This window comes from Chiloscyllium plagiosum, unplaced genomic scaffold (assembly GCF_037043375.1).
Source record: "Chiloscyllium plagiosum isolate Xiang-an unplaced genomic scaffold, Cpla_swu_hap1 HiC_scaffold_26, whole genome shotgun sequence".
NCBI lineage: Eukaryota > Metazoa > Chordata > Chondrichthyes > Orectolobiformes > Hemiscylliidae > Chiloscyllium > Chiloscyllium plagiosum.
In genome coordinates, this window is record NW_028270164.1 from 33,443,587 (window position 1) to 33,470,473 (window position 26,887).

The window sequence follows — 26,887 nt, forward strand, 5'->3', positions numbered from 1 at the left end:
TACAAATGTGTGAATATGAGTAGACAGTCTCATTTGTTAACATTGTTTATCAAGCAGCTAATTGATGACCCTCAATTATAACAATACTGGTGGTGCAAATGGGCATGCCAATTGATCTGAGTTCAATTATTATTATTATTTTGGCACTGCCATAATACAAACTCTTTAATGGGCAGAGTTAAATACCCTCTCAAGTGGCAGCAAAGTTTTTAGTCAGGATGAGGGTTGGTGAGTAGATCACTCACTGAAATAAATGCCTTAATTGATATCCTAATTAAGTCTACAATTGGAAGTCTTATTGATGGCCTTCCACAAACTATAGCCAATTATGGTTCATAAATAGCCAATCATTGCCCACTTAAGGACCTCAGCACATCACCATGCCATCAGTCCAACAAGATTCTCTTAATGTGGGGAGCATGACAGTCAAACATCAGCACATGCAATGTCTTTTGACATTAGGTAAAACATGGGCTAGGAAACCTCCTACTTATTATTAACTTCCTTCCTCCTTCAGCTGAATTAGTATAGCTCCATGTGAACTCACCATTTGGAAGATACACTGAGGGGGGCAAATGCACAGAATGTACTCTGGGTGGGGAACATTAATGTCTATCACCAAAATATCTCACTATCACCATGACCAATTGAACAGGCTGAGACCAAAAAGACATGTCTACTAATCTGGGTCTGTGGCAGTAGGAAATCAACAAGAGAGGAAAGCTTATTTGATCTTGTCCTCCTCGATCTCAGATTGGTCAGTCCATAACAGTATCCGTGGGAGTGACCATCACACAGCCCTTGTGAAACCAAAGTCCCATCTTGACATTGAGACACCTTCAATCCAAATGGGAAAAACTTTGGACAGGAGTACCGGTTCAAAACTGGGCCCCATAAGTCACTGTGGACCATTAGCAGCAAAACATTTACACAATCTGTAACATTGTGGCCTGGTATATCATCTACTCTGCCAGTGCAATCTTGCTAGGAGATCAACTGTGATTTAATGAAGAGTGCTGGAGGATGTGCCAGGAGCAGTGGCAAGTTAGTTACGAATGAGGTGTCAACCTGATGAAGCTACAACACAGTCAGCGTAACCAGCAAGTGATAGACAAGGCTAAGCTTTTCCACAGCCAATGGATCAAATCTAAGCTTGCATTCCCATAACATGCAGTTGTGAATGCTGGTGGACAATTAAACACCGGGAAAAAGAGACTCCATAAAGATCCCCATTCACAAGCATGGGAGGGCACAGCACGTCAGTGCAAAAGCCAAGGTTGAAAAATTTGCAAGCACCTTCAGCCAGATGTGCAATGGGATGATCCATCTCAATGTCATCTAGAAGTCCTCAGCACCACAGATGTCAGTCTTCAATTAGTTTGAGTCATTCAACATGATAGTGCTTTCTCAAGCACCAAGACATGGCTTGGCTGGTGGTGAGAAGGGCTCTGCCTGCTGGAGGTGTATGTCAGTATGCTTCGGGCAGGTACCATGAGTGAATCCATGAGGAAAGGCATAATCACCCCCATCTACAAGTGGAAGGGGGAGAGGGAGGAACTCAAAAATTGGAGACCAATCTCACTGTTGAATGCGGATTACAAAATTCTGTCAAAGGTAATTGCCAACCGGGTCAGGTCTGCTCTGGGGTCGGTGATTCACCCTGACCAAGTCTGTGCTGTGCCGGGCAGGAAGATCGCTGAGAGTCTCGCACTCCTCAGGGATACGATCGCCTACGTGCAGGACAGAGGGTTGGACACCTGCCTGATCAGCCTGGACCAGGAGAAAGCCTTTGACAGGATATCACACAGGTATATGAGAGATGTTCTCTCCAAAATGGGCTTTGGGGAGGGAATCTGCAATTGGATCAGACTGCTCTACACCAACATTGTCAGTGCAGTCTCAATCAATGGGTGGGAATCCGATAGCTTCCCAGTCAGATCTGGAGTCAGGCAGGGCTGCCCTCTCTCTCCTGCCTTGTTTGTGTGCTGCATAGAGCTATTTGTCGAGTCCATCAGGAAGGATGCGAGTCTGAGAGGGGTGACTATTCCTGGCAGCGGGGGCCTGCAGGTTAAGGCCTCCCTGTACATGGATGACATCGCCGTTTTCTGCTTGGATCCGCTGTCCGTGCGCAGACTCATGTGCATATGTGACCAGTTCGAACGGGCCTCGGGGGCCAAAGTAAACCGAGGCAAGAGCGAGGCCATGCTCTTTGGGAACTGGGCCGACCAATCCTCGATCCCCTTCACTGTCAGGACCGACCACCTGAAGGTGCTGGGTATTTGGTTCGGGGGGGGGCTGGGGTGTGCGCCAAGTCTTGGGAGGAGCGTATCAGCTAAGTGAGGCAGAAACTGGGCAGATGGAAGCTACGGTCGCTCTCCATCGCGGGAAAAAACCTGGTCATCAGGTGTGAGGCACTGTCATTGCTGTTATACGTGGCACAGGTCTGGCCTATTCCCAGAACCTGTGCCGCTGCAGTCACCAGGGCCATCTTCCAGTTTATATGGAGGTCAAAGATGGACCGGGTCTGAAGGGACTCGCTGTACAAAGATCTGGGCAACGTGGGAAAAAATACACCCAATGCCACCCTCACCCTGATGGCCACCTTTGTGTGTGGCTGCATCAAGCTGTGCGTGGATCCCCGGTACGCAAACGCCAAGTGTCACTATGTACTGAGGTTCTACCTGTCCCCAGTGTTGCGAAGGATGGGCCTGGCCTCGCTGGCGGGGAACGCTCCGAGTAGTTGGACCGTTCCGTATCACCTGTCCTTTGTGGAGAAGTTTATGAAGAAAAACACCTTTGACCACAAGTCCATCAGGAAGTGGTTAGCACGTAGTGTCCTTGAGACCCTTCGGGAAAAGGAGAGGGTGGATCCTATCGAGCGGTTCTCTGAGCAGACTGTCAAAGCCATTTGGCAGAATGCCTCATCACCAGAACCTTCCAACAAGCACCAAGGCATGGCTTGGCTGGTGGTGAGAAGGGCTTTGCCTGTGAGATCCTTAATGCACGCCCGCACTCTCAGCCACACCGCACGCTGCCCTCGAAGCGGTTGCAGGGGGGACCAGACTGTCACATACCTCCTTCTGGAATGTGCCTACGCAGAAGAAGTCTGGAGAGGAATGTAGTGGTGTTTGTCGAGATTTGTCCCGAGCAGCGCTGTGACGAGGGACTCCGTGCTCTACGGTCTGTTCCCTGGGACGCACACCGAGACGAACATCAACTGTGCCTGGAGGATCATCAACTCAGTGAAGGACGCTCTCTGGGCGGTCTGAAACCTGTTGATCTTCCAGCTGAAGGAGTTGACCCTGACTGAGTGTTGCAGACTGGCACATTCCAAGGTCCAGGACTACGTGTTGAGGGACGCGCTGAAGTTTGGGGCAGCTGCCGCCCTGGCGCGGTGGGGAAAGACCACCGTGTAACATTTGCCTGCCTAACGAAGAACAGGGGGCCCACACAGTCATTTGGGCTCTGCTGACGCCTCACCTAAAAATGTAATCGTACAGACCTGTAAATAGGAATGATTACTCTGTTTTTGGTATGCAAATAAATGGAATGTTTACATATGTATGGCATGTCCAGTTGTACAGATCATCAAAGTATTTTATGAATAAAGTATATTTTTGAAATATAAAACAAACGTGATTATCAAGAAACAACTGAAAACAATGGGTATAGCAAAAGCTTTAACAAAGCTGATCAATTGTTCTGAAAAACTGTGCTCCAAAAATAGCCATGCCCCTAGTCATGCTGTCTGAGTACAGCTGCGACACTGAAATCAACCCAATCTCAACCCGGTCGGGTGTGACCTAATAGGGCAAATCTAATCCCAGTAATTACTGCCCTTTGTCTATTCTTGTTCATCAAAGAAGTAATGGAAGGAGTCATTGACAGTACTATCTAGTAACACTTACAAATGAATAACCTGCTCATTAACACTGAGTTTAGGTTCTGCTTGGGTCACTAACCACTGACCTCATTACAATCTTGGCCCAAACATGGAGGAAAGAACTGTACCCCAGGTGTGACGTGACAGTGATTGCTCGGGATATCAAAGCAACATTTGACTGCATGTGACATCAAGGTGACTTAGCAAATTGGAGTCAATGAGAATGTGAGCGAGACGACTCCATTGGTTGGAGTAATTTTTAGGACCAAAGAAGATGCTTGAGGTTGTCAGAGGTCAGTCATCTCAGTTCTGAGACATAACCTCAGGAATTCATTGGTGGGGGGGTCTCTGAGGCCTAACTATCTGTAGCTGCTACATTTAATGAATTTCTCTTTATCATAGGGCAAAGGTGGGGCTGCTCACTGATAACTGTGCAGTGTTCGGCATCATTTGTGACTCCTTGGATACTGAAATAGATAACTTCCTCTAATCAGAGAGAATCTAATCCATCACTACTTAACATTCAATGGCATTACCATATAAATTGCCCCACTCGCAATATTATGGGGGTTACCATTGACCAGAAACTGAGCGGGGCCAGCAATATGAATGCTGTGGCTTCAACTTGAGGTGAAAGGGTTAGGAATCAGCTCTCACCCTGTCTCCCCGGTGCCTGTAGAGAATGTAAAATACTCTCCACTTGCTTGAATGGGTGCAGCTCTACTAAACCTTGTGAAGTTTGACATCATCTCAGGAAAAGCAACTTGCTGACTGGTGCACAGCAATGTGTACCATCTAGATGATGCACTGCAGTACCTCAGTAAGGATCCTTCAACAACACTCCAAACCTGCTACCACCACCATTTGGAAGAATAAGAGCAGCAGCAGCATAGGAACACAGCCACCTGCAAGTTCCTCGGAAGCCATATACTGTCCTGATTGGAAACTAAATCACCATTTTTTCACTATCACAGAGGTAAAATCTTAGAGCTCCCTCCCTCCCTTTCCCTGTATCTCAAAGCCTTTAGTGATTCAAGAGGCCAGCTCATCGCTACCTTCTCCAGGACAATCAGAGATGGACAACGAATGGCTGGCCTGGCTGGTGATGGCTACATCCCTCAGATGAATAAAAATAACTGTAATTTATCCTGAAAAAGAAAATTGACTGATGTTCCAATATGCTTGTGGAGTATTTTCCCCCGGGTCAGTGTGTTGTTGGCATGCTGGGGACTTAAGCCCAAAACCAAGTTGACATTCCAAGGGGAATGCTGCTGCATCAGAGGTGCTGTCTTTTCAATTAATATTCCCTCTCGGATGCTTGTAGGTATGTGCACTACTTTGCAGCGAAACAGGGAAGTTAGCCTTGATATTCTGGCCCTTGTGTATCCCTCAACAACCGATTATTAAAACAGATCATTTGGTTTGTATTACATTTCTGGTGTGTTTGCTGGGTGCAATTGGATGCCATGTTTCTGACATTACAGCAGTAACTAAACTTCAAACTTGGCTCTAAATTTCTTTGAATGTCCTGAGGTTGTGGAAGGTGTTGTTTTTCAATGCACTAACTTTCTTTTATGCAACGGAATAGAGCTAAGTTGTACTCCTAACCTCTTCGTGGTAACTTATTGCCGATGCTCAATAATTAATAATGATCAATTGTGCAAAGATAATGCCACCTGTCGAGCCTTCACTGATATCTTTATGGAGGAAATATCGGGGTGGAGTGGGCTGATCATAGAGAAAAGAGAACAGCTATTTTCCTGTTGTCCTGCTGAATATGTTTGGTGTGAATATTTGAGTAAACAATTAGGAATCAATTTTCTGAATGAGGCACCAGCGACAAGCACCACTCATAGGAGAGACACATCAGAAAATTGCAGGCAGACTGCCCAGCATTCCCTGTTCATTAATATTAATGGATTGAAAATTATGGGCAATGACCTCAGTTATATAGATCTATGTAGCTGGAGGACAACTCTTTATGACAATGCTGCGTTTAGAACATCAGTCCTCTTCCATGAATTAACAATGCATATCAGGTGCTGTTCCAAGATTCTTTTGCATTAGGAATTATGGAAGATTGCCTGTTTGGCAGGAGCTTTCTTTCTGTTTCATGTCTTCTGCTTTACAATTGTTGCCCATGTGTGTAGAATGACCACTCTTTGAAGTTACTGGCTTTTTTTCTGATTGACCAAATAATTGGATCTCTCACCTACCAGAGAATCAACTTGGTGAGTGTCATCAAGTTAGTCACCTTTTGGGGATGTATTGGAGAAATGAGGTCATGATCTTCCCTCACTCTGTCAACATGAGTGCCAGTATCTTCTCTCCAATACCTCAGACTTGTTCTATCCTTGCTACTGTAACCTCCTACGAAGGCTCTACTACACTGACGATTTCCAGCCCTTACTCACTGGCTCCCACCATGATACTTGACACCTCTAACCCTGCATGCCGTCTGCGCTACATATTCACTTGTTCTGATACCACTTCCCCATTGATAATAAGAGTTACAACTGTGCCTCACAGTTTCCTCATGCTAATACCAACTTCTTTCTCATTCAAGAAGGAAAAGTGACTATGTTAGGGCAAAAAGAGTAAAGATGGAAGATAGGCTGCCGCGCATTGTGTGCCTCACCCCTTAAGAGGATCCTGACTCTGATTGCCTGAAGTAGCTGTTTGACTGTATCCAAGCCCCTGGATTGTTATTGGAGGCTGCCCTTGATTTACTGAGTCAGGAAACCCACTCAATGATTCTCTCCCTTGACTTGACTAAGCCCTGCTGACAACCATGACAAGCTTCCTAGCTTTGTGTCAGCACTAAACTGCATGACTATACAGCAGTACTCTGTCAAATGTGGAAGATTCTGGAGACATCTATAGATCTGACAACATTAGTGGAGTGGAAAACAGAGTTAACATTGAAAATCTGATATGATCCTTCTTCAGAGCTGAGCAGTGTTAGAACGACAAAAGAAAAAGAAGTTGCTGATTGAAGTGAAAGAGAACTAGAGATGTCAAATGGGTATAAATTAAGATGTGGAAGGGTGAAATGGGTCCTCTTGGTTGAGAACAAAATAAACCAGACACAAAGAAGACAAACATACTGTGGAATGGTTGGGGCATGACGGTATGTAGAGAAACATTAGTTTGTTTTTATTACAGCAGTACTGTGAACCTGGTATCTCTGGTTGAGGGGGTAAGATGCAAAAAGGCAAGGCAAGGCAGTGAAGCTGTGGGCATCCAGTTCAACTCAAAACAAGTGAGGGCTATGATAGCAAGTGAACAAGCAAGATATACAACCTGATCCAGTCCATGAGTTGTTAAGAAGGCCTATAGCATGTTGGCTTTCATTAGCCCTGGTTAGACCACACTTAGAATATTGTGTTCAGTTGTGGTCAACTCATTCTCGGAAAGATGTAGAAGCTTTAGAAAGGGTGCAGAGGAGATTTACCAGGATACTGCCTGGACTGGAGGGTATTTCTTATGAGGAAAGGTTAAGGGAGCTAGGGCTTTTCTCATTGGAGCAAAGAAGGATGAAAGGTGAATTGATCGAGGTGTACAAATGTTTGGAGGCATAGATAGGGTGGATAGCCTGAGGCTTTTTCCCAGGGCGGAAATGTCTATCAAGAGGGGGCGTAATTTTAAGGTAATTGGAGGAAGGTGTAGGAGAGATGTCAGAGGTAGGTTCTTTATACAGAGAGTGGTGGGTGCATGGAATGCACTGCCAGCAGTGGCTATAGAATCAGAAACATTATGCATTTTTAAGTGACTCTTAGATAGGCACATGAAGGATATGTAGGTTAGTCTGATCTTCGAGGAGGATAAAAGGTTAGCACAACATCGAGGGCCGAAGGGCCTGTACTCTGCTGTACTGTTCTATGTTCGATGAGTTGGATATATATCCCTGTACACAGAGTCTCTTTGCTGCAGCCTCACAACGATAGTTGCTGTTTCACCCTGAGTTGCAGCATTGAAGTGTAAAAGCAAGTGGATCTGAGATGTACCATGAACGTTGTTAGAGACTGACACCTTTCAGATGTCAATGTCCATGAATGTGGGGTGTGTGCGGCTGGTGCCCATTGAGCTACTAGGTCCTGAAATGTTGATGTTTGATGTCCAAAGTGGGGCTTCTTTAGAGCAAGCAGTGAACTGAAATTTGCTTGTGGTGGGTGGTACAATAGAAAAATGCTTATTCATGAGGGGGGTGGGGCGGGGGGGGGGGGGGGGGTTGGGTTGTTAATGAAAAACCATCCCCCTTTATAGGCAATTCCCTGATGCATAATGAGAATCTCACTCCAACTACATTTTGATTTGGCCTCCTCCTCCTCTTCCTACCTCTCCTTCACCTTTGATGATTGCATCTCTCTTAATAGGTTTTGCGCATAGATTAAGCAATTGGGAAGTATGGGTATTTTGCTGATGATGGTTAATAGATGAAAAAGAAAACATTGGTGATTTGGTGATGGGAAAAAAAAAGTGCAGTTGTGTATAAAATAGAAGAAAGAAAACAATTTTTATTTGATGCCCAGAACTTAGTTCACGATGCAGCAAGTTGTTGCCAACATCTTGGTAGGCCTCATTGAACTTCTTGCATGATTCTGCCATATTGCTTTCTGTAGACCACATTGTTTTGGTGCCTATAAAATTCCAGCCCATGTATTTCTGGTAGATAAAATCTAACCAATGTAAAAGTTATTTTTACAATTTTTATGCCAAATATACATCAGCATGCCTTTTCGCAAAGTGTACTTTAATGAATCTCACTGTTTGTTCCATCTTTCAAAGAACTTCCAACTGTCCTCATCTGATTAGCCCAGCCAAACTCGATCCATTTATCCTGTTTGAGTCAGCCCACATACAACAGTTGTGCCATGCAAAGGCCCTCTGCATTTCCAACATCATCTCGGATGAAAACATACCTTTCTACAACTTGCCATTCCTCATTGAAGTTGTTCTACGTGCAACATCTACAAATGAAACAGCTAGAATGATGTAGAGATAACACAGTATTGATTTCCAATAGTAAATGGAAGATCTGGAAATCAATACCATCTTATCCTAATACCATGGTCAACGGAAGATTGTGAACTAAAGTGGGTGACTGTGTGTAGTTTGCATGTCCTCCCTGTATCTGTATGTGTTTGTTTCCCGTACTCTGGTTTCTTCCCACAGTCTAAAGATGTGCAAATTAGGTGGATTGGCCGTGCTAAATTGCTTGTAGTGTTCAGGAATTGGCAGTTTAGATGGTTAGCCATGGGAACTGTGGAGTTACAGGGATAGGATAGGGAGGGGTGGGTCTGGTTGGGATACTCTTTGATGAGCCTCTTTCAATTCATTTCCTCTCTCAACTCAAAAATGTATCTCCCCACTACCCTCGTGACTGCCAATGGATACCCAACCAGCTCAGCTGCCAGACCTGATACCAAACTGCTCAGAACTCCATTAAACCTCACACACCTGACGCCCAAACATCCAAACCCAACTCCCTTCAGATCTCTCAAACCTATCTCAAGCCCAATCCTAATCCCTACTGACTCCCTTCTGTCTCCCTAATCTGATTCGATTCCCCAAGCAACTTACCTGCCACCCGACCCAATCATCTGCCTGGTAATTGACACTCTCACCCCTTTGCTACCCTACAACTCACTTATTTCACATGGTTATGCTGTGGTCATTCTTTACTGACTGCTTCCTTTCAGCCACTGCCATGATAACAATCAGCATCTGTCGTTTAAACAAAATTATTCAAGCAGGTCAACTACACTAAGTAGAAAAATGTGAAAAATCTTATCATGGTTCTTATTAGGTTCATGAATTTTCACTAGAATAGTATTGAGGATACTGAATGAGGGGGTCAGATCTTCAACTTATTAGCAAATAAACACTGAGACCACAAAAATGGCACAAGAAAAAAAAATACATTCACTCTTTCTCATGTGTTTGGTTCAATTGATTTTTGTTTTCTTGGCCAAGTGAAGGTCCTAATTTAAGTATTGCATAGGCAAAGGTAAAATATGTTTTTTTGATGGACATTCAAACTTCTATTCATTGGTATAATCTTTGCAGAACATTTCTGCCACTTGTTTCTCATATTTGTATACTTTTGTCAAATTGCTAAGTCCTTGTGATTGAGAGGCAAAACCTGCAACTGATAGATCGAGCTGATGCTCCAGTTCTTGGGCAGAATCTTCCCAGGAGAAAATGAGGATTGCAGATGCTGGAGATCAGCGTCAAGGACAATCTGAGTTATGGGCATAAGCTCTTCCTCAGATGAAGGACTAATGCCCAAAATGTTGATTCTCCTGCTCCTCGGATGCTTCCTGAGCTGCTGTGCTTTTCCAGAGCCTTCACAGCCCTGATGACATTTGCCAGAAAGTTATGTAAATCAGGTGTGAATGGCATAATGGAATTTTCAACATCGCGTGCAAAAAGTCCAATTCTCCAACCAAGTGTTGAATGGCAAGGCAAGAATTTTTCCAGTGAGGGGTGAGAGAGATGTTTGATTTTTATTCATTTGCATATCATTATTATTCAATCTTGCCTTGTTTATATGTGGTTTCCCAATCTCCCATCTACTGGATCAAAACAAGATGATGGAAATTTCCACTATGAAAGTCAGAGTTGGTATCTGGCAACTCCAGCATGCTGCTTGCTCTTCCAGCCTTCCATCTTGGATAGCAGTTACCAATATCTCAGTGCATGATCCATTATCAATAACATTGACACGGACATTGGCATTGGACATCTACCAACCTCACCTTACCCTTATGGCACATCTCTGATCCACATGCTAGTTGGTTCGAAATTGGGATGAGGTTCTGAATGGATAAACTGTGCAGCTTTGTTCTTGCACAGTACAAATGTGCACTCATGTTTATAATGAACTGTCAGCTGTGCCATGCTTGTGCCCTGAGAAGTCTTTCCTTTGGTTCACCTGTCGCTAAATACATGGTGAAGGACAACTCCTTGCAGAGCTTCACCTGGTGCAAGACTGGGCTTTTAAAGTGGTGCCAAAGTCAGGAATCTCAGGAGCTCTTAGCAATGATGAGAGCTAAGATAGGATGAGAGGGGGTACCTTGAAAGATTGGTGAATAGTGGGAGAAAGCTCAGTAGGGGTCATGGAGAAAGCCTCTGTAAAACTCATCAAAATTGACACTTGGCTAATTTCTGGCAAAATTCTTGTCTTAATGAAACTGGTCAATCCTTTTTTTTTATTTATAGCTTCTCAAAGAGACTGTTTGGAGAATAGTTACCAAAATCCAATAAAATTAGTAGCCTGAATATAATATGATTAATACCAGTGCCTTTTGCTTATTTTCAGATATAGATTCTATTTCTGCTGGCAGTATGAAACCTGTGAACTGAAACTTTAATAATTTACTGCAGCATAAATATATAACTGAAATGTAATTACATAGGTAGAACTCCGTCAATAACAGTCTTCCAGGGAGAGTTAGTTTCCTGCAGAACAGATGTCATTTTAATAGTGGACAATGCAATAGCACAGAATGGATAGGGCTAATGGGTCTTATAAGCAGTAGATTTATAATTGTCATAAAGAGCAATTACACCTTTTCACTGCTGAAGGTAGCATGTATTTCTTGATATATATGGTAATCAAAATGATACTAGTACATGGTATCAAGCATGCAGCCTTGAAAAAAGTAACTAAGGTCTGAGAACTGACACAGGGATCTGGATTAACCCACATTCATTGCTTCAGATGTGGCAATGTAGCATGCAAACTGTGTGCTGCCTACTCAGTTAACTGATTGTAGTGAGAAGCCATGCTACCCATACATGCCAGAGCAGGGGGTATGATTTTGTTTGTCAAGCCCAAATTAAAAGTAGCAATGTTCCTTTCTTAAAGAATCAGTGCATGCTATCCAGAACAGAGGAAAGACTTATTGCAGAAGAGATTGACCATTACTATGTTTCTCCCCTGGCTGTTGTCTTTCAGTCAGTCAATACAAATTGTTGCCAATCACTCCAAAGGTGGCATTGTCTGAAGTCAGGGTGTATGAGGACCAGAGCTGCTTGAAGTCATCCTAAGTCCATCTGCAGTCTTCTCCATTGAGAGTCTGCAGTCTTTCACTAGGACCATGGTGCAATCACTTGGGATAGAACTATGTCGGATTACTGGGACAGGAATAAACACATGCATGACTGGTGCAAAGGGAATGTGCAAAGGTGGTTAATTGATTTTTATATGCAATATTGAATTGTTTAATTAAAAAAATTACATGTTTGTGATGGCTTTTACTTCAGCTTTGTGACAAGAAAACAAAACTGATTCTTGACTGAGGGGAGGTAAAGGCATAAGATGACAGTTAAATGGGGAATAGGGCTTGCAGTTGATGGTACCACTGTTGAGTAAGCCAATAGCAAGTATCTTGTTACGATCGGAAATACAGTGATAGTGTCTTTCCTTCTTTCTTCCTCAGAAATTTGCCATGTACTTAGTGACAAGGGCTGTCCCCCATAATAGCAACCTTATGCAATAAGCAGGTTACCATGGAAAATTATGACTTTGAGTAGTGCAGGCTTCCGTCAGAGTATTCCATGCAGCATCAGAGAAGCTTAACTATCCCAATGGTCAACGTGTTGACACTTTATATCGCAGCATAGCTATTGTTACAAGTTACATGAGTTATGTTTTGTAATCAAGAAGAAGTGGTTAATGGAGACGTAAGTCACTCAGTAGTCACCGTTGCTTTTCTCAGTTGGTTGAAATGTAGACTGCCAAAGAATGAAGGCACTATGACATCTGTCAGAGTACAAAGCATTGATGTGAGTAGTGTGCTACAAACAGTTGTATACCAGCTAGACATAAAGGAAGTGGAATCCTTTTCAGTTGCAGCATATCTCAGAGTTTGTGTCCATCTGCACAGCACCATATGCTCAACCAGTGGCACCCTGGACTAGGAGCAAGTGTGCATTCCTGCTGAAGCCACCCTGTGTTTGCTGTTCCTGCTTTTCTCGGGCTAGAAAGAAGGCAACGTATTTTGCTCCCCTCGCGCAAAGGATCTCAGTGATCTCTCTTCCACAACATTGGATTGTGAATGAGATGACTTTATAAATATTTTAGCTGTAGTCGGAAAAGAGCATGTCACAAAGACCAAAGTTGCCTTCACGTCCACTTGTAATATTATTCTCCGCTTGTTTTGATGCTGTAACTTGGGCTACAACAGGCTGCAGATTTCAGAAAGCACCTTGGTGGAACAGAGATGTCTGATGCAATGTTCCTCTCTAAGGCCAAGATGGAAGAACTGTTCCTCAATGATCTTAGGGTCTGTGCTAAAGCCCTTCTCCTCCATCTCTTTCTTCTTCCTTTAAACTGCTTAGTTCTGCCATGTTGCAGATCGATGTTTTGGAGTAAGTAACCTAAGCAGTGTGCATTTACACTCTGAGATGTAGTTGTTTGGTCAATTTGCTTACTATTTGTCCTTGTTGCAGGGAAAGTTACATTACACCTCCTGCATAGTAATATCATGGTCCTACATCTAACAAGTACTACATTCTATATCGATGTCTGAAGAGTGTGTTTTTGTGCTGTACATCTCTATGACTCTATGGCAAGCAGAAAACTTGAAAATCAGAATCAAGACTTTGATCTGGTTGAGGGTAGAGAGGTGGCCTGCCTCTTGTTAACACGTTCAGCTGTGTGCTCTTAAAAGAAGGCATTGTCAGTACTTTTCAAACCAGAAATAGTACTTATAGCTTCAAGTCAAATTTGCAGGTTGCCTAGCTATCATGTTGCTACTCTATACATTTTATGCTCTTTGTAGGCATATTCATGCCCTGAATAAAATGCCATCTAACAGTTTTGAAGAGAAGCTTGCACAAATATAACAGATGTCATTAAACCTGAAACAGCCATGGTTTGAAAATATGGAAGCTATGTAACCAAATGCTGTGTTTGTAGAGGTTCCTTGTGTTGAAAACAATGGTTACCACATCAAAATCTCACCATATCAGTCAGTGACACATATAAGGATCATGTTGGTTTATCAATTTTTTTGGACAGAATGCTATGTTTTTCACATCATGTCAGGCACTGTGCTGTGTCCCCATCACAAAATCACTTTTGCACTGTTTGTCAATATTTTTTATGAAAACAATATTTTTTATGAAAACAATATGTTAATTTGATAATTAAAATAGTCCTTTGGTGCCCGTTGATTCATGTTAATCAAGAATCTTGATCCACCAAAAGCTAGACATTGGACTTTTACTGTGACTGATTGCAACAAAACAAAGAAAATTACAGCATCCATTTCAGTAACAAATTACAGCCAGTGGATCTTGAAATTAGTGCGTGTGAAAGTATGTGTATTCGAGTGAATGAAGGGGCTTGGGGAGGGGTCAACGCTTAACAAAACTGCTTGTTTCTTTGAGCCTCACAACTGATTTAAATCCAATCACTAACAAAAAAGGTCACACACTTGAGACTGATTTGTTTCTGAGCTAAACTGGAAAGCATGCTTTTAAACTGTGTAATTAGGGATTCAAGATTAATTGCTTTCTAATGACTGGAAGATCATTCTTATTGATTTATGTAGTGCATTATCCTGCCTCCTAGGCTAAACATTGGAAGATTAAAACTCTCAGAAAATGGCAGATTCATTTTATCACATTGTGTTATTACATTTCGTTCCAAAACAAGTGAAATGAGGCATTATCCATATAGAGCAGATTGATTCAGTACACTTTGGTAACGATTATCCTTTTATTCTGGATGCCATCAAATATATTTAGTCATATTTCTATTGATTTTGCAACACCGTTCCATTTCATTTCCCTTCTGTGATGGTGAAAATGACCAGAGGGCCCTCACTGGTCCAATCGCTTACATTTTGAAAATGCTCCCTCACAATGTTTTGACAGATGTTTGAACAAAAAGAAGTAAGTTCCAAAATATAAAGTTGATTTCATTCAATTGTTAAGGTCTATGAATACATGTTGATGACTTCTGGGCTGTCCATCCACCACCTCAGCAAACATTATGTGGCCAGTGGGTGGGACACTTAAGTAGCATCTGTACGAATGCATATCTACAGTACACTGGTCACAGTTTTGGTTCATGCTCATCTGCTGCCACAAAATTGAACAAAAGGAGACACACTCTACTGGCTTGAACATGCAGTTGATTATTTGTATCATTGGCTGCGGCAGCCCTATCTTAATAGCAGGTAATCTAGCTCAAAAGAACATATTTGTTTCTGTCTCTCATCTGCTCCAGACCCTGAGAAGTTGCTCTCCTGTACCAGTTTGCTAGATAGGTATGAGAGTGGCACTGATAGCATGTTGGGTTCTACTGACTGATGATTGTTCTTTCATGCTGTATTGCCAAGTGTGATTAAAGATATATCTGCAGAACCATCCTGCATAATGTTATGCCAGACCTTAACATGAATAAAGACTTATCAGACTTGTTGTCACACTTAACTTTGGATCTGAAGCTAGGTAAAATAAGCAGCTGAGAAGTGACGTCACCATTGGATGTCAGCGTGGATGTGCACTGTGTTGGAAGAAAACTTGGAAGTACCATAAATCAATCAGTTGGTTATCCTTCTGAAACCCATCCTCCTCTTCGATGCAGTACATATGTGGGAGATCCCCAGTTCAAGAACCAGTAAGGTCAATATCAGGACTGGTGGCAAAACAGAATAATCAAAATAATTGGCACAAAAGAGCATAGGACTGAATAACCAAGGAGTTACAAACACACAAGGGTGGAAAAATAGGCTGCAAGTCACCAAACTCCATACTGGGCACTTCAGAATGTGTCACAGCATCAGGTAACTCTTGTCATCCATTTCGTAGTTTAACCCTCAAAAGTGACATCGTTGTAGGTTGCAGAAAGCAACTGCAAATTTCATAACAGTTCTGCATCATTGCAATAATAGCACTCGCCATGGTTTTAAGCAAGTCGTAGAATGTACATCGAGCACACTAGGTCCGAAACTTCATTCTTCATTCTTTTCCATGCTCCTTCAACTGAAGCACACAGGATGTGAAAATATGCCCCAGATTGAAATGGGACATTTGTTCCATTATTTTCAAAAGTACCTAAATAAAGAAAATAGGAAAGTGACATTGTGCAATTTACTTTCCAGATGGGCCTTTTCACAAAAGCAAACTATGTTGCTTTGCCTCAGTATCTCTGAAGGATCTGCAGTGTATATCTTAATTACACCAAAACAGATTCTGCATGTGGCAGCTAATGGTGGTTTTATTTGTTGTCTGTGCTTTAGACACTTTGACCAGTTTATGTACCAAAACATGTGACTCAAATGCTCTTGTCATTAAGACAGACAAAGGGACACAGAATTCGGTTTGCAGTTCAACTCAATGTTATTAACAATATATTCCTTACTAAAAGCACCGTGTGAGCATTTTCCAAATTCCCACAATGTTTACTCTTTATTTAGCTCTATCCATCTGAGAAAGGACATTACCTGCGAAGGTCCACACGTTTCAGCTGGGCCATTAGAATCTCCTTCCTCTCTGACAGAGGACTGGCTCTCTTCTACTAAGATGGGTCTCACAGGTCAGGGCAGATCTTTTCCTGGGGTCTCTTAAGTTGATGCACAGCCTTCTGCCACATGTCTTACTGTGAGTCTTCACTGAGGAGATAGCTTTCAGATATGTGCTCTCATCCCTCTCGTCTCTGAGCTTCCTGAATGTTCTGTAACCTTTGGTCAATGGAGTCACCAAAGCATCCAATGAGGTCATGCCAACGCCATTCACTGTTGCCATACTGGTGAGTATAAAGTGCATGTCCTTCAGTATAAAATGCGCAGTGCCTGGAATTCTGATTGATACTCCTCCAATACACAATCCTCAGGCCATTTGTAACTGGTTCCCCTGATCACTTATGATCTCTTTTACTTGGATTCTCTATAGCTGATCACTGCCAGTTGCTGATTAATGACATTTAGCCAACTTTCTGTCAGGCACAATTTCTCAAGTTATGGATCAATTTAGAATGTCCAGTTTTGGGGTCATGATCGCTTGACCACAATATTCACAGAGGTATTTTAAGATATAGATTTTCCTTCTAAATTACTAAATGCAATCATGCTATGACAAATGCAAATCTTCAAAGTTGCTTTAATTTGAATTGATTTTGAATCTATGCAATGCTCATGAATGATATTAATGTGAAAAACTTTATACTTTGGTATAGTGATATCTTGCTACAATGATTTGCCAGGATTTCTTAATCTTTCGCATTCAAATGGATTAACAGTCTTCTGGTACAACACACTGCAACTCCAGCAGGAGAGTTTGGTGATTGGATAGTGTGGCAATACAGAGTGTTCCTGGTCACTACTGTACTGCTAGGTACAACATGAGGTAGGCAGAACATTACCTCATGGGAGTTATGCAAACTTATTTCTTCCTGTGCATTTTAAATTCTTTCATGGGTGTGGGCATCACTGACAAGGCCATTTGTTATCCTTCCCACATTGCCCTTGAGAAGGCACCTTTTTGAACCATTGCAGTTCTGTTATGTGTAGATACATGTACAGTGCAGTTTGGAAGGGAGTTCCATGATTTTGATCCAGAGACAGTTGAAATGGCTTTATATTTTGAGGTCATGAATGGGCGTGCTTTGAAGAGTAACTTGCAGTTCAGAGATTGTGCTTTTCAAAAGTGTCATTGAAGGAGTCTGGTGAATTGCTACACTGCATTGAATTTGCAGTCCACTCTGTGCAACATTGGGGAAGTGAGTGAATGCCTAGGTTGATAAAGGCGGTGGCGATCAAGTTTATTGCTTTGTCTTGCATGGTATTGAATTGCTCATTTGCTATTGGAGCCAGGACAATCCAATTAGAGTCATAGAGTCATAGAGATGTACAGTATGGAAACAGACCCTTTGGTCCAACCCGTCCATACTGACCAGATATCCCAACCCAATCTGGTCCCACCTGCCAGCACCCGGCCCATATTCCTCCAAACCTTTCCTATTCATTTACCCATCCAAATGCCTCCTAAATGTTGCAATTGCACCAGCCTCCACCACATCCTCTGGCAGCTCATTCCATACACGTACCACCCTCTGCATGAAAACGTTGCTCCTTAAGTCTCTTTTATATCTTTCCCTTCTCACCCTAACCTATGCCCTCTAGTTCTGGACTCCCCAACCCCAGGGAAAAGACTTTGTCCATTTATCCTATCCATGCCCCTCATAATTTTGTAAACCTCTATAAGGTCACCCCTCAGCCTCTGACGTTCCAGGGAAAAAGCCCCAGCCTGTTCAGCCTCTCCCTGCAGCTCAGATCCTCCAACCCTGGCAACATCCTTGTAAATCCTTTCTGAACCCTTTCAAGTTTCACAACATCTTTCCGATAGGAAGGAGACCAGAATTGCACACAATATTCCAACAGTGGCCTAACCAATGTCCTGTACAGTCGCAACATGACCTCTCAACCACTGTACTCAATACTCTGACCAATAAAGGAAAGCATATCAAACGCCTTTTTCACTATCCTATCTACCTGCAACTTCACTTTCAAGGAGCTATAAACCTGCACTCCAAGGTCACTTTGTTCAGCAACACTCCCTAGGACCTTACCATTAAGTGTATAAGTCCTGCTACTATTTGCTTTCCCAAAATGCAGCTCCTCGCATTTATCTGAATTAAACTCCATCTGCCACTTTTCAGCCCATTGGCCCATCTGGTTCAGATCCTGTTGTAATCTGAGGTAACCCTCTTCACTGTCCACTACACCTCCAATTTTGATGTCATCTGCAAACTTACTAACTGTACCTCTTATGCTCGCGTCCAAATCATTTATGTAAATGACTAAAAGTAGAGGGCCCAGCACCGGTCCTTGTGGCACTCCACTGGTCACAGGCCTCCAGTCTGAAAAACAACCCTCCACCGCACCCTCTGTCTTCTACTTTTGAGCCAGTTCTGTATCCAAATGGCTAGATCTCACTGTACTCCGTGAGATCTAACCTTGCTAATCAGTCTCACATGGGAAACCTTGTCGAACGCCTTACTGAAGTCCATATAGATCACATCTACTGGTCTGCCCCCATCAATCGTCTTTGTTACTTCTTCAAAAAACTCAATCAAGTTTTTGAGACATGATTTCCCACGCACAGTCATGTTGACTATCCAGAATCATTCCTTGCCTTTCCAAATACATGTACATCCTGTCCCTCAGGGTTCCTTCCAACAACTTGCCCACCACCGACGTCAGGCTCACCGGTCTATAGTTCCTTGGCTTGTCTTTACCGCCCTTCTTAAATAGTGGCACCACGTTTGCCAACCTCCAGTCTTCCTATTCCAGCTTTCCTGATTATGCCCTGATTGCTGGGTGTTGGGGAGACAGAAGGTGAGTTATTCATGATAGAATTCCCAGCCTCTGACCTGCTCTTTTAGCCAGGATATTGAATAGTTGATCCAATTTAGTTCCTGGTCAATCACTACTCACGCAGTGTCAATGATGAGGGATTCCATTATTGTTTTGCCTATAAATTTTAAAGGGCAATGGTTAAATTCTTTCTTGTCGGAAAGTGTCTGACACCTGAATGATGTGAATGGCACTTACCACTTATTAAGCTAAGCCTAATTGTACTCCACATTTTGCTATATACGGATACAGACTGTTTCAGCACGTGAAGAGTTGTGATTGATACTGAACGTTATGTAATCATCAGCAGAAATCCCACTTCAGATCTAATGATGGAAGGAAAGTTGAATGAAGCAGCTGAAGATGAATGGGACTGTGACACTATCCAGAGGAGCTCCAGAAGTGATGTACTGGATCTGAAATGACTGACTTCCAGCAGCCATAATCCATTTTCTTTTTCCTCAGAATGACGCCAACCAGGAGAGATATTTCCCTCTGATTCTCATTGACTGTGGTTTTCTTGGGTATGCCATGCCATCCCTTGCTCAAATGCTGTCTTAATGTTAAGGACATTAAGTTTCCTGATAAAAGACTTATGCCCGAAACATTGATTCTTCTACTCCTCAGATGCTGCTCGACCTGCTGTGCTTTTCCAGCACCACACTCTTGACCCTTAATGTCAAGGGCTGTCACTTTTGCTTCTCTTCTGGAGCTCAGCTGTTTTGTCCATGTTGGATCAACGCTGCAATGCGGTCGGCAGCTAAGAAGCCACAATAGAATCCAGACTAAGTGTCAGTAAGCAGCTTATTGCTGAACAAGTGCTGCTTAATAGTACTGTCAGCAACCAATCTATCATTTTGCTGATGATTGCAATGAGGCTGATGTGATGGTAATTGACTAGGTTGGATTTGTCTTGCCTTTTTTTGTGGACAGGGTATACTAGTCTTTTAGACACTGCATTGTAGGTGTACTGGAGCAGTTTAGCTGCATGTGGAACTATTTCTAAAGCAGAAGGATTCATTAATATCGCTGGAAGGTTGTCAGGGCCTATAGTTTTTTTTTCAGTATCTGATAATTTCTGCCTGTGCCTGATATCATGTGGAGGAAACCAAATCGGCTAAAAACTGAAACCCATGATGATGGAGAATTCAGGAGGAAACTAAGATGGATCATCCACTTGAAACTTTTTTATGAAGATGGTCACAAATGCTTCCACCTCACCTTTTGAACTGATGTGACAGGCTTCAACGTCATTGTGGATGGTGAAGCATTCTATGCTTGTTAGTTGTTTATTTGCCTGCCACCAGTCATGATTGGATGTTGCAGGACTTTGGAGGTCAGATCACACCTGTTAGTTATGGGATCTAAAATCTCTGCCTATCACATTATGCCTTCGCCATCTGACAAGCAAGTAGTTCGGAGTTGTAGCTTCACCAGGTTGAAACCTGCTATTTGGGTATCCCATGTGTTGTTCCTGGCATGCCCTCCTCACTTTTCCCTAAACCAAATTTGGTCCCTTAGCTTGGTGCTCATGGTAAAGAGAGAATATGGCAGACATAAGGATTGCATTTGAGTATAATACTTTTGCTGCCAGTGGCTTACAGTGCCTCATGGATGCTGTTTTTAGGTGCTAGATCTGGTCTGAACCTAACCCATTCAGCACAGTGGTAGGGCTACCCATCATGATGAGGGGCATATTTAATTAGAAGACTGGATTTCATTTTCACAGGAACTGTGTGGTGTTCACTTCTACCTATATGCTCCTGGACATATTGTTTGGAAAGGATAAATTGATGAAGATCAGGTCTTATCAGTATTTCTATCTTTGTTTTCCTCATCACCTGCCTCAGGCTCAATCTGGCAGATATCTGCTTCAGGACTTGGTCAGTACTGATGCTCATGATCCAATCTTAAAGATGAACATTCAAGAGTTAAACCAAGAGATTATACCCTTATCATCCTTTGATTTTGTCCAAATGGTGTTCAACATGGAGGAGGGTTGATTCATGAACTAAGAATCTTAGAATCCTTACAGTGTGGAATCAGGCCATTCTTTCCATTGAGTCCACATCAACCCTCTGAACAGCATCCCGCCCAGACCCATCCCCCTACCCTTTCCCTGTAACCCTGCATTTCCCATGGCTAATCCACCTAGCCTCACATCCCTGGACACTCTGGGCAATTTAACATGGCTAATCCACCGAAGCTGTACATCTTTGGACTGTGGGTAGAAACCAGAGCATCCAGAGGAAATCCATACAGATGTAGGGAGAATATGCAAACTCCACACAGACAATCATCACAGGATATCACTAAACCTAGGTCCCTGAGGCTGTGAGGCAGTTGTGCTAACCATTTAACCAATGTGCCACCTTAAGGAAGGATAGCCATTGATAATCTTCAGGTGGTTTATTTTTTCACATTTGACTTGATGTCATTAGACTTAATCAATTTTACAGTCAACATTTAAATATTCCCAAGGCAACTCTCTCTCAGCTGGATACATATATACATTGCCACCTCTGGTTGGACTGTCCTACCAATGGGACAAGGCAGAGCCAGAGATGGTAACAGCTGAGATATCGTTAGGTACGATTCCATGCAAAAGACTACGATTGGCACAAGCTCCCATGTCTTAGTCATGAGGTCAATAGAGCAGGTGTGCCACTGTTGTTTCGGATGCCTGAGTTAAAACCAGGTGATCAATCCAGTTTTATTCCTTTTTAACTTCAGTCATTTAGGACAATGGAGTGGTTTGGTCATTACAGAGGCCAGTATATAAAAAGAGGCAAAGTGCTTCAGAGTCGATTTGGATTCCCTGCTGGCTCCCAAAGTCTGAGAACTGCTGGTTTGAATCAAATGACTTTTTTTCTCTAGGACACCCATCCAAAATTAGTTTGAAGCCAGGTTCCCATGTTCAAGTGGTTTGATGCTTACTTCAGCATTTTGATTTAAACAATTGCATAACAATTGCACTGAGCTTGCTTGGACCCTCCCATTTGCCTTTCTTACCTCGAGATATTTTCTTCCAAACAAAAGCTATTTTTAATTGGTCCCCCTTGCCTGCAGCCTTCAGGATTTTCAGTTTTTCCAAATGGGCAGTTTGCTACAGAATAAATGATTGTCCTCCTGCCCTTAAAACATTTTCAGGATCTTGAACAAAGTTTCACAGTGGGTGCAACAGCAGCCTAATTGTCAGGATTACAACTTCATGAATTCTCAGGCTGTTGTTTTTCTGAGCTGCCTGAGTAATGAGCAAATTCCAAGTGTGACATTGAGTGCTGCGAATTAAATATCGGTTGCCAGGGTGCAACTTAGAAAGTGTGATTGTGTGGAACCAGCAGGACTGAATGTGTTTATTACTAGCCCACTTTATATAATAGAAAAAGTACACTGATTAGGGAGGGGTGGAGGCTGCAATAGTTGGTGCAATGATGTTTTTGGATCCTGGATAATAGAAAGTGAAAGGGTTCCAATGGCCAAATTGCAGCACTGCCTGCTGCATCTCCTAACCTTCACACTGACATCAAATAGGGGTAACATCATCACAGAGTTGAATACTTCCTAAAAGACTACCACCCTGGCAGAGCAAGCAGCGATACTTAAGTGATGAGATTTCATTATCATTACCCACATTCTGATATTGACTTGTATACATAGATATATTAATGTAATCAAAATCAGTACATCTGTTGCATCTTCCATCAGGATCTCCTGTATATGCTTATTCTCACAGATCTTTCCATGGTAAAATGTACCAACCTCCTCTTGTTCCATTTGCAACTTACTCGCTGTGACACGCTAATTGGAGTTTCCATTACCAATGTTTTACGAATGCTGTAATATAACAAAGACAATGGTGCCTGGTTGAAGTTAAAATTAAACATAAATTGTGTTTTGAATTTTGTATAGTTTTGATTTTCCTAAAGGAGTAGCTATCCATCGCTCTTTCTCTGAATGTCAGAGGTTCCGCAAGATTCTCCTGATCTGCCAGTGTTAGCAAAGAAATGCAGGAGGGTTCCTGGCCAGCTTTATGTCAGCACATGGGTGCCAGAGACTCAGGCCCGAAACATCGATTTTCCAGCTCCTCAGATGCTGCCTGACCTGCTGTGCATTTCCAGCACCACTCTAATCTAAACAGAGACTCAGGTGACTTTTCTTTTGCTTCTGCTTTGGTTGTGTTAACAACCCAGCCTAACATGTGTAACTCCAACATTATTCAAATTTATGAATGTGGTTAATAACGTGATAATAGCTGTTCTGTGATGCTAACTGAGGGATTGATACTAACTAGGACACTGAGGATAACTACCATGCTCTCCTTTTAAGTCATTCCAAAAGGACTTTTACATCTACCTGAAGACAGACAGGACAACTGTGCAGTATCTTATCCAAAAAATGGAACCTTTGAAGGTGCAGTGTTTTCTCAGTACTGCACTGGAGTTTGTGTTGATTTGTCGGCACGCAGCTCCTGCAGTGTGGCTTAATTCTGGTGATCTTATGGTTCAGATATGAGACTGCACATCAAACATTGATTTCAATCTACCTCCCTTGTAGTGGAAAACACTTCCCTTCAGTTGTTGAATGCTTGTATTATTGACTCAGTGTAGATCAGTATCAAAGTGGGAAGGTCTTTAAGTCAGTCATGTTATTATGTGGCCATCCAACTGTTGGATCACAATGATATTGGCTGTTTTCCTAGTGGATAAGGAAACATATCTCTCAACATGTTTCCTTATGGTTTTCGACCAAAATTCAATGTTTGCATCCTGTACTGAGAATCTACTCAGAGCGATTCAGTGCACCTAATGGAAGGTGAACTTCCTTAAATCCCATTTATAGAGTCAGAGATGTATAGCATGGACTCTTCGGTCCAACTCTTCCATACCAATCAGATATCCTAAATTAATCTACTCCCATTTGTCAGCATTTGGCCCATATCCCTCTAAACCCTTCCTATTCATATACCCATTCAGATGCATTTTAATTGTCATTGTACCAGTTTCCATCACATCTCTCTCTGTGTGAAAATGTTTTCCCTTAGATCCCTTTCAAACATTTTCCCTCTTACTTTAAACCCATGTCCTCTAGTTTTGGACTCCCCTACCCTAGAGAAAAGACCTTGACTATTCACCCTATTCATGCCCCTCAAGATTTTATAAACTACTATATTGTCACCCCTCAATCTCTGACATTCCAGGGAAAATAACCACAATCAATTCAGCCTCGTCCTATAGTTCAGACCTTCCAACCCTGGCAACATCCTTGTAAATCTTTTCTGAACCCTTTGAAATTTCACAACATCCTTCCTATAACTGGGAGACCAGAACTGAATGCAGTATTTCAGTAGTGACCGAACCAATGTTGAAGTGACCAATCAAAGTTAAGTCAGCAGATTGACAGAATCCCAAGGAAAATCCTTGATGAATAACATTTAAAAGTTACTTTTTTAAAAAGCAAACAATGGTTTGTTTTCTAATTTAATAAAGTAAAAATATTTGTTACTTGCCTGAAAACAGTTAAAAACCACTGCCATAAATTAAGCTTTTTTTGCCTTTTTTAAAATTAGAAATCATTGATAGCTTTCTCTTCTTATATTAATTTTCACTTCTGTACAACTTTTCCAAAAAAAAATCATTCAGAGAATGTGCGTATTTTTGGCTTTTACACAAAACTTTTTGCCCTTGAGAATGTGGTGGTGAGCTGCATCATGAACTGCTGCAGTGCACTTGCTGTAGTTTGACCCACAATGTCCTTAGGGAGGGAATTCCAGGATTTTGACCCATCCACGGTGAAGGAATAGTGATATATTTCCAAGTGAGTGGCTTGCAGGTGGTAGTGTTCCCATGTATCTGCTGAAGGTGTCCTTTGCAGGGTTGCAGGGTGCTGCCGAAGGAGCCTTGGTGGATTTCTGTGTTGTATATGGTACACACTGCTGCTACTGAGTGTCATGGATGGAGTGGATGAATGTGAACATGGTGTGAATTAAGTGGGTTGCTTTATTGTTGATGGTGTTGAGCTTCTTAAGTGTTACATCCAGCAAGTGGGGAGTATTCCATCACACCCTTGACTTGAGTCTTGTTGTTTTGACAAATTGGGAAGTGTGTTACTCCCTTCAGAGTTTCTAGCCTCTGACCTGTTCTTGTAGCTACAGTACTTACTTATGTTTAGCCCTGTTCTAGCCAGTGGTAACCACCAGAGTGATGTTTAGCAACTGATTTAGCACTTGACATTTCCTCTTGTTGCAGTTGTATGGTACAGGTGTCATTTGTCAGCCCAAGCCTGGATATTGTCCAAATCTTGATGGATTTGGATGTAGACTGCTTTAGTATCTGAGGAGTTTTAAAGAGTGTTGAACATTGTTCAATCATGCATGAACATTCCCATTTCTGGCATAATGATGAAGGGAATGGTATTGATGAAGCAACTGAAGACAGTTGAGCCTTGGACACTACCCTGACCACCAACAATCTCAATCATTTTCCTTTGTACCAGGTATGACTCCAACCAGTAGAAGAAAGTGAGGATTGCAAATACTGGAGATCACAGTCGAAAAGTGTGGTAATAGAAAAGCACAGAAGGGCAGGAAACATCTGGGGAGAAGGAGAGTAGACAATTTGGGCAGAAGGCCTTCATCAGGAATGTTGGCTTATTCCTGAAACGTTGACCCTTCTGCTCATCGGATGCTGTATGACCTGCTGTGCTACACACTTTTCGACTCATAACTCCAAGTACTGGAGAGCATTTACCCTTACTCCCATGGGCTATAATTCTGCTGGAGCTTTTTGATGCTACAATCAGTCAGGTGTAGCCCCGGTGTCACGCGCAGTCAATCTACCTCACCTCTGGAGTTTGTCTATGTTTGAACCAAGGCTGGAATGATGTCTAAAGCTGAGTGGCCCTGGCAGAACCCAAACTGATTGTCAGTAAGCAGGTTATTGCTGAGCAAATGCTACTTGATAGCACTGTTGATGATCTTTCCCATTGCTTTATTGACTATTGAGAGTAGATTTAGAGTGCCGTAATTATCTAGGTTGATTTTGTTTTGTTTTTTTGTATGCAGCACGTATTGTGTAGTTACCAGTATGTTGAGCTGAAAACTGCTTGATTAATAATTTAAAACAATGACTGGATTTTCCAAGGAGTGGCAATATCCTGCAGATTGACACTCTGCCCTTTTTATTTAACAAAAGCAGAGAGCTCTTCGTTTTTAAGTGGAGATTATGCTCAGAGCTTCCTCAGAAGAAACAGAGCCATGTTTCAAACCTGACAGTCCTAGCACAGAATTATCAGATAAAGGCAAACAATCTTCGCTTTCACAGCGGTCAGTTGCCATAATCTGAAACTTAAAGGTTCAAGCAGCCATTTGACAGCTGCTATCATAAAGTATATGCATATGTTCAGGTACTGGGAGGGTCAGGTACCAGGTGCATAGAAGTTAGCTTACTAGGTAAGTAGGATGCCAACTGGGAAAGGGATCAGGTGAGTGGGGAGTAGTATAACAGTAGAGTTGGGGTTATCCTGCCAGGACAATGGTACCAGCTAGAGAGTACGATGATATGGGGAATAGGCTGCATGTTGTGTCAGTGCCAGGTGAGTAGGATGCCAAGGGAGGAGGGGTTAAGCTGTC

At 42.4% G+C, this 26,887-nt stretch overlaps 1 protein-coding gene and 1 pseudogene across 4 annotated transcripts in view; both read left to right on the top strand.

Moving 5' to 3' along the window:
* The window catches only part of LOC122563223 (metabotropic glutamate receptor 4-like), a 1,237,105-nt gene that overhangs the window by 616,759 nt on the left and 593,459 nt on the right, over positions 1-26,887 (top strand). The window lies entirely within an intron of this gene.
* Positions 2,203-3,416, top strand: LOC148145131 (uncharacterized; annotated as a pseudogene).